At 38.4% G+C, this 9683-nt stretch overlaps 1 long non-coding RNA gene across 1 annotated transcript in view; it reads right to left on the bottom strand.

Moving 5' to 3' along the window:
• Positions 1 to 812: 812 nt before the first annotated feature.
• LOC125416146 (uncharacterized) overlaps positions 813 to 9683 on the bottom strand; it is a 28939-nt gene continuing 20068 nt past the window's right edge. Inside the window, exon 4 of the long non-coding RNA XR_007236796.3 lies at positions 813 to 3155. This is a non-coding gene — a long non-coding RNA (uncharacterized LOC125416146). The remainder of the gene's footprint in view (positions 3156 to 9683) is intronic.

Raw genomic sequence — 9683 nt, 5'->3', positions numbered from 1 at the left:
ATGTGTGTTGTCTGAGCTGTCATCTTAGGCTGGAGGGAGACTCTCGTCTCGTTTCTCTCAGCCTCTGATCACATCAGACATTCCTTGGCTTGTGGCTACAGAACTCTAATCTCTGTTTCTGCACAACCTCGTTTTTCACGTTCATCTCTTACAAGGACACTTAGATTGAGGACCAAATAATTAAAGACCACCTCCTCCCTCTCAAGATCTGTAACCACATCAGTCCATTTGCTATGTAGAGTAATATGTCATAGTTCTGAGGGTTAAACACAGGGCAGAGGCATCTTTCAGCCTGCTTCTCCCCACTCCATGAATTTCCTATCAACCTAGCCGGTAGGTCCCTATTGAGTTTGAGTTCTCTGAGTCCCTTTATCCTTCTAGTACCATCATCCCTTAATTTTGTCCAAATTCCTGCTTTCATGAGTCTAGATTCTTTGATAATGTTTTCCCAGGCATGGATCTGAGAGAGTCTCCTAAATCCTATCATGTATAGTGGCTACAGTACCATTTGTTTGGCAAATACCCTGCCTTATATTGTGGGTGCTGCATCTGTGTTAAATGAATGCATTGTCAGGTCATAAGTAAATTGAGAGTCATACCTGTGTTTCTTTTCTTTCTTTTTTTTTGTTTTGATTTTGTAGTCTCTTCCCCCCTTTTAGTAAAAATAGATTCTTTTCTCATACAGTATATCCTGATTACAGTTTCCACCCCCTCTCCTCCTCCCAGTTCCTCCCCACCTCCCCTTCTACCTGATCTACTTCCTTTTTGTCTCTCATTAGAAAATAACAGACTTCCAAGTGATAACTACAAAATTTGACAAATAAAATACATTAAGATAAAACATCGAAGTTGGACAAGGCAAACCAACAGAAGGAGAAGAGTTTCAAGGGAAGGGCACAAGAATCAGACACCCCTTATTCACACATTCAGGAGTCCTCTAAAAACACTAAACCAGAAATTCTAACATGTCACAGAGGACCTGGTGCAGGCCTGTGCAGATGCTGTGCTTGCTGCTTCAGTCTGTGAGTTCATATGAATTTCGATCAGTACTTGTGAGACCCTCTATCCCCTCTGGCTCTTACATTCTTTCTGCTTCCTCTTCTGTGGAATTCCTTGGGCTTTGTGGCTGTGGGTCTCTGTATCTGTTCCAGTTTGCTGCAGGAGGAAGCTTCTCTGATGATGGCCGAAGAAGGCACAGATTTGTGAGATCTGAGAACAGCAGCAGATCGCTAGGAGTCCTTTTATTGTTGTTTCTGTTTCAGACCAGCAGCATTTTCTTTTGGCCTAGGTCTCTAGGCTATCAAGTCTCTGGATTTTGGTTGCCCGAACAGTGTTGAGTATGGGTTCCATGTCATGGAGTCAAATCAGACACTGGTTGGTTACTCACACACCTTTATGCTACCATTGCCCTGACATGTTTTGCCAGCAGGACAGATTGTAGATGAAAGGGTTTGTGGCTGGGTTGGTGTTTGCTTTTCTCTTTTGGTAGCCTGAAGAGTACCCTCCTATACAAAACCCACTAGAATGTAGGGGTGAAGGTTCTATGTAGACACTAGCTCACCCTCTCTGCCTCCCGAGTGCTGGCATTAAAGGCTTGTGCCATTACCTCCCGACTTCTCATGCTCTTTTTGATGACACCCAGGTGTATGACCAACCAAGGCTCTTCAGGGACACCAGCAACATTGCAAAGTTCTCTGGCAGTACAAAGTCGCCAGCCACCATAGCCCTCTAGCCCCCTTAGGCCTGAAGAAGGTGGGGCAGACTGGAGAAGAGACTTCAAACCTTCTTACTGGACTTCATTGCGACATTTCTTAAAAGCTGTGGCCTTCTTTAGTTAAAATATTGCTTAGTAGACAGACTTTTTTTATTTACTTTTTAGGGTTTTAGGAAGGGGCATCAGACACAAAGCTTCTGTTACTGCATCCTACACCATAAGGTGGACACTGCTGTTTAATGTACAAGTCAGTCTACTTAATGATAAACATGTCCCCCCAAACAGATGGTTTTTTGACTCCCATAATATATGGCCTGTCCCTGGCCATATTCTGTAAATGATTTTACTTTTGTGTTACTATTTTTTAAAGGCATCATTACTACAACACTTCTCTTACTAGTGATTAGTAGTCATTGAGTAGATCTTCCTGGTCAGGGAAAAGGCTTGGAAAACTGCTGGGTCACATTGGACCTTATAATTTTTATCATAGATCTGAAGTTTACATTAGTAGATGTTATAAAATGATGTCTGTTGTCTCACACTTTTGACAGATATATTTAAGCTTCTTTATGTAATCTGATGAACTATTTTAATATAGGAATACTTTTCTGGTTTTGGTGAAATAATTAGATGCATGAGAAATAGGTTTGGCCATCCTTGGGCAACACGGCATGGGCAGAGATAATGTCACAAGAACTATTTCAAGCATCCCTTTCTGACTCACTTCTGGTGATAGATTGGGACTCACACCAAGAAAATTTAAGCCTAAGATTAAAAATTAAAAAGAAAATTGTATTTTCAAATTGCTCGCAAAGGCCCCAAGCTAACTTTCTCGGGTTTTAGATAACTTTAAAAGGAACTTTTGTGATGACAAACTTTTCCCTACCACAATAGAAAACCCTTATGTGCTTGTAGTTCACAGTGCTTCTGGTGTGAGTGGGTCCTGCATCTCAGTGTAGACATGGCTTTCTGCTTGTGTCTACTCATGGAGGAGAAAAACCTAACTATCCCTGTTCCTTTGGGGAAAATCAGGAAGGAACTTAAATACAAAGCCTTTCCTCCCATTTCCATTCAGGCTCGTTGCACAGGAAATGAACAAAGAGTGGTTTTCAAATGCGACATTGTCCTTCTCTGTGCTGAAGTGCCACAAGACCTTACAGGAATTCCGTGTATTTCAGGAGATTATAAGGACAAATATGAGACATATTTTCATTCTCTGTAGAATGAGCAGCAAACCAGCTTGTTCCCAGCTTTGCTTGCTTCCTCCCTGGCAACAGCTACGAACTGTGAACCTTGTAAAATATTTTTATTTTCATACTTTGATTTTGTTCAACTGTTAAAACTCCCATGGACATCTTCAAGGAAGATCATACAGGATGCTTTCACTTCCAATTCTCCACGTTAGAATTTCCCTTTCTCGAGTTTCCATAATTTTCTATAACTGGAAAGCAGAAAACAAGGTTTGATGGCACATACCTGCAATGCCAGCAATTGCTACTATAACCAGAAATGAAACTAAAAATTATTCAATAGTTGCTAGATAATATACGAACATATTTTTTGAAAAGGGAAACAAATTTCTTCAGAACCAAAAAGATATAATACACACACACACACACACACACACACACACACACACACACGAGAAAGAGACAGAAAGAGTACACAGAAATCTCAACCAAAGCAAGAATTGCTAACAGAACAAATGAAGTTGCCATATTGAGTACAAATAATTTTTAAACAATAGAAATGAGACAAGTATAGAAACCTTAAACTACCTTAATAAAAAGGGGACCTTAAAAAAGGAACCATGTTTAAAGAGAGATTTTTAAATTTCAAATTAACATATGCCATATTCCTATCAGTTTTTCTCGTCAATGGACTTATTAAATCAATGAATTTAATACAAATACTAAGCAATTCCAGTATGACTTTTAAACAAAAAATGGTTCATTTAGGAAAGCTGAACAAGATTTAAAATACATTTTGAGAAGAGAATGTATCAGAATAAGCTCTCCCTAGTTTTAGGAACTATAAGAGCTGTGGTAACTAAAGCTGCTGTCATGGGATGCCTGGAGAGGAAGTGTAGGACAGAGGACAGAGCCCACGAGTGAGTCCTACTACACACGGGCCTTCGGCAAATGGTGATGAGACACGAAAGCTCTTTCAATAAATGCCACTGAGATACTTTAACTGTTTAGAATGAAGTACTTAACTTAAAATATATTCTAAGTAGGAAGTTAAACAGTGAAATGATGAAATTTTCAAAGCAGAAGAAGTGACTTTCAAACATTAGAAAATTCTTCAAGGTTACAAGTGTGCTGAATCAAAAGTAATGTAAAATTTGGCCAACTGAGTCCCAAACTTTATATATACATATGTATATATACATACACACATATATATGTGTGTGTGTACCTATTTGTATACATGTATCACATATGTGTTTGTATATATGTTTATTTGTGATTTGGGACATTGAACCCATGGTGTTACACATGCTAGGCAAGAGCTCTATCATTGATCTACATCGCCGGCTCAAGCCCCAAACCTTTACGTCATAGTTTCTTCCTCTCAAAAAACTCTTCCCTCCTTGTCTTAGTTAGGGCTTCTGTTGCAGTGGTGAAACACCATGATCAAAAGCAAGTTGGGAGGGAAGGGTTTATTTGTCTTACGCTTCTTCATCACTGTTCATCATTAAAGGAAGTCAGGACAGGAATTCAAGCAGAGCAGGAACCTGGAGGAAGGAGCTGATGCAGAGGCCATGGAGGAGTGCTGCTTACTGGCTTGCTCCTCAGGACTTGTTCAACCTGCCATTTTATGGAAATAAGGACTACCAGCCCAGGGATGACCCCGCCCACAATAGACTGGGCCCTCCATCATCAATCACTAATTAAGAAATACCTTACAGCTGGATTGTATGGAGGCATTTTCTCAGTTAAGATTTCCTCCTTTCAAGTAACTCTAGTTTGTGTGTCAAGTTGACATAAGACCATTCAGCATACTCCTCATCCTCAGGCCCTACGTTCATTACAGATACAAGACCATAATAAGTCTGCTCCTCCAGAGAACCTGGGATCAATTCCCAGCAACCACATGGCAGCTCAGAACTGTCTGTAACTCCAGTTCTAGGGGATCTAACATACTCACACAAATACACATGCAGGAAAAACATCAATACACAAAAATAAAAATAAATAAATTGAAAAAAGGAGAAATCAGAGTGATATAATTGAGTTCAAAAGCATGAATGTAAATACTACAGCATCATAGAAATAAACAAAATTGACGCAGGCTTGTGTCCATGTCCATGCTGGTCTCACATTGCCGTATCCATGGCTTCAGTTCCCTTAGGTTATCAAATGCTAACAGACTTTCCCATATATGGAGAGCCTTGAGGGTCAAGGTGAGAGGGGGGTTGGGATGTTGGCAGAGGTTTCTGTCCCACCTAGTCCCGCAGTCGCCACTCAGACACAAAGGAAGCCAGATGAGATTGCCTCGCTGGCAAAAGGTACCAAGCCATGTGGCTAATGCAGACAAGAATTATGGGTTAATGTAAGTTAATAAGAAGCCTGAGAAAAGTTATACAATAGAAGACAATATTACCATTCAGGAATTTAATAACCTTTTTGCTTATACTATGGACGGTATTCTGCAAGGCTTATGTGATTTTTCTTATACATCCATTTATTTGATTTGGGGAATTAGTTTTGTTTTCCATATTATTTTTTTGTTTTGTTTTGTTTGTTTTTTGTTTTTTGTTTTTTTTGGACTCAGCAAGTTCTCTTTATATATTTATGCATTATATGTGAAACAATAATTAGAGGCCATATGTTTGAGAGGGAGCAAGAGGGGGAAGTGGGAGTGTGTGAATGGAGGAATGGAGGGGGATGATGTAATCACAGTTTAATTTTTTTTCCATTAGACTTGTTTATTCAAGTCGAAAACACTCTTTCCACTTCCTCCCCTCCTCCCAATACCCTCCCGCTCCCCCCACTCTCCCCCCACTCCCTCTCCTCCTCCCTCACCATTCCCAAGAGCAGTCAGGGTTTCCTGCCCTGTGGGAAGTTCAAGTTCCTTCCCCCTCCCTCCAGGTCCAGGAAGGTGAGCATCTAAACAGGCCAGGATCCCAAAAAGCCAGTTGTTTTCCCTATTATATCATTAGGAAAATGGTTTGACAACAGATCCAAGAATGAGGCACTTTTAGAAATGATACAGTCTTTAGAGACTAATAATGAACAGCTTGTTGAAAAAATTAATACTATTGAAAAGGTTAACATTGATTTGACAGATAAAATCCAACCAATGTCAAAGGATACTTAGACGTTATCTGAAAGAATTTGTGCTATTGAATTTAACAATTGGAATCTGTTGAAAAGTTATGATAGGTTAGCAGGTAAGTGTCTCTTCAGGAAAGCAATATGCATGCTATGAAAAGCATGTCCAAGGATGAGATGTTATTGTTATTGGACAAATTTCATACCTTGGAATCATCAATGAGGACATTAGAATGGAACACTGTACAGGAGATTCAGACTTTACAAAAGGAAGTAGTAAAGAGATTTGAAAAGATTGAGGAAATTATCAAAACTGATAAGCAGGGAGAAAAGTACAAGGACAGAATTTAGCTTCATCAGTATGTGCCAGAGTCCAGGACTTACCCAGAGTTTTAACTGCCTATCCAGTATTATCCTCCAAGAAGCCTTCTGGCACAAATACCCTAAGGTAGTCAACAAATATACATGGCAATCTATAGATATGAGGGATCTAAAAGAAATTAAGCAAGCAATTGTATTTTTTGACCTGAATTCATTATTTGTTAGAAACATGGTGAAAATGTGGACTTCAAGCAATAAGGCTACCCACACGATTGGCTTCAATTAATCTCAGTGGTCCTAGAAAATGGACCCCAGCTGCTGTGGAAATGCTATTGGCAAGAAAAGGCAAAAATTTTAGAACAACAGGGAAAAGCAAAAGGATTTGAGGCTTCCCAAGATCAAATTCTTGGCAAGGGCCATTGCTTCAATCCTCAGGACCAGACCCTCTATGACAAACACATTTTGTCCCTATGGAGCTTTAAATGTTTGGGACAGGATTCAGGAACAAGGAAAGAGAATTTGATTGTGTATCAAGGTTAAACAGGGACAGAGAGAACCCTTTAGTGACTTTTTACAAAGATTAACTAAGGCTGTACAAGTTAGAGTAACAGACCCAGAAGCTAGATGTGTACTTATTGAAACTGTGGCTTTTGAAAATGCCAACTTAGAATGCGAAAAGATACTTGGGCCTTTAAAGGTTAGATCAGCACCAGTGGATGAATGGATCCTGAATACAATGAACATTGAGACACGTGATAATAATACTGAGGCTTGGATAGGAGAAGCAATTTCCAAAGTTATAAGGAAACAAATGTTTTAATTGTGGTGGGATAAGACATCTGAAAAGGGATTGTACAGAAGGAATTCCTAGGTATAATGTCTCCTCTGGAAATGGCAAGAATAGACAGTCTCAACCTTCTGTAATATGTAGGATGTCTGGCAAAGGTGGCATTGGACCAATAAATGTAGATCAATGAAAGTCAGACAAGTCAACCCATTACAATTGGGAAACTCCATGGGGGGGCCTCTCACAGGCCCCCATGTCAAACTTGGTCCAATCATTCCCAGTCACTATGGAGAACACGTCTCACCAGGAAAATTAAATAATCCAGTGCATACTGAAAAAAAACCCACACTGTTCTGGATGACGGAATAGACATGGAGGATGAATCAAAAACTCCAGTAGGAAATAGGAAAGATATATTTTGGCAGACTTCTATAAATGATCAAGAACCAAAGCTAAGAGTGCATATAAATAACATTGTAATTGAGGGATTACTAGACACAGATATAGAAGTATCATTACTCCAGAATCTTGGCATCCAAAATGGCCTCATCAAGAGGCAGATGTTTAATTCCTAGGAATTGAAACTCTATCTCAAGTGAAACAAAGCATGATATGGGTTGAATGCATGGGGCCAGACAGACAGAAAGGTAGGCTGAAGCTTTATGTAGCTAATATTACAGTGAATGTGTGGGGTCATGACTTGTTGCAGCAATGGAATACCCAGATTAACATTTCTGTAGTCCCAAAAACTCATGTTTCTGGGAAGGATATTATAAGGCATAATAAACAAAGGTCACTAGCCATTCAGACTATACAAGAACACAAAGCAACTAGCAAGCCTTCAGAGGTATTAATGGCCCTGTCTTTAAAATGGTTAACTGATAAACCAATATGAGATAAACAATAGCCTTTAACAGAAGACAAACTTCAGGCTTTAGAACAACTGGTACAGGAGCAGCTAGATGCTCACCATATTGGAGAATAGACCAGCCCTTGGAATTATCCTGTATTTGTTAAAAAGAAATGTGGAAAATGGAGAATGGTGACAGATCTAAGAGTAACAAAGTAATCCAACCTATTGGCCCTTTACAATCTGGAATTCCTCTGCCTTTTCTATTACCAAAAGGATGACCTCTTATAGTTATTGATTTAAAATATTTTTTCTTCACTATACCTTTACAAGAAAAAAACAGAAAAATTTGCCTTCACAGTGCCTACTTATAATAATTCTCAGCCTACTAGGAGATACCAGTGGACTGTCCTCCTACAGGAAATGCTCAATATCCCCACCCTGTGCCAATACTTTGTCAGTCAGCCATTGGAAATGATATGTAAACAATTTCCTAAATCTATAATTTTCATTTTGTTATCTGATTCAAATGCAGATACTTTAGAAAGAATGTTTGAAGAAGTAAAGAAGTTTTGCATAAATGGGGATTACAAATTGCTCCTGAAAAAATACAGATATGAGATTCTATCAATTACTTAGGTTATAAAATAGGTTTACAGAAAATTAGAACACAAAGGCACAAATTAAGAGAGACCGTTTGCAGACTCTTAATGACTTTCAAAGATTGTTAGGAGACATTTCCAGTCTATGACTAGCTGTTGGGATAAAACCTGATCTGATAATTCATTTAAACAAAACCTTAGATGGTGACAAAGACTTAAATAGTCCCAGGGAATTAACAGTTGAAGTTGAGAAAGAATTAACTGTGGTTGAAGAGAAATTACAGGAGGCACATGTGGATAGAGTAGATCCAAATCTTAATTGCATTCTAGTCATATTGGCTTCCAGGATTTCCCTTATAGGAATTTTAATGAAGAGAAAAGAGATTATCTTAGTCTGAGTCTTTTTTACCACATAAACCAAGTAAATAATTAAAAATTTATGTGGAAAAAATCTCTGAATTAATTATAAAAGGAAAATTGAGACTTTGTCAACTAGCAGGTATAGACCCAACAGAAATTGTAGTGCCTTTCACTACTTACGAAATTATAAAAAATTATGGGAAACCAATGAACCATGACAAAGAACTTATGCAATTTTTAAAGGAGAGATTAATAGTAATTATCCCAAAAGTGATAGAATTAACCTTATAAATAGAAATACTTGGATTCTTCCCTGAATTGTATGTGATGCACCAATAACTGGAGGATGTACATTTTATACTGATGCAAATAAGTCAGGAATGCAGGTTACAAGTCAGAAGATTTAAATAAGGTGGAACATTACTTAATTATAAGATGTAAGCCCTTATAATTCTGTCTAAAAGGCAGAAATACATGCTATTTTCATGGTACTATGGGATTTAAAAAACTCTCAATATAGTTACTGATTCACAATATGCAGAGTTGTCTTGCATGTTGAAACAATTGAATTTATACCAGATAATACAGAATTAGCTTCATTATGCATTCAGGCTCAAGACATAATCAAGAATCGGCTTTGTCCCATATACATAACACTCATCCAATCCCATATGGATCTACCAGGTCCTCTAGGTCAAGGTAATGCAGAAATTGACTGATTATTGGTTGGAAATGTGCTGAAGGCCTCAGAATTTCATAAGAAACATCATGT

The sequence above is a fragment of the Myodes glareolus genome, chromosome 1 (assembly GCF_982192425.1).
Source record: "Myodes glareolus chromosome 1, mMyoGla1.1, whole genome shotgun sequence".
Taxonomy (NCBI): domain Eukaryota; kingdom Metazoa; phylum Chordata; class Mammalia; order Rodentia; family Cricetidae; genus Myodes; species Myodes glareolus.
Note: the sequence above shows the minus strand (reverse complement) of the source record. Positions and strands in the feature narration are given on the sequence as shown.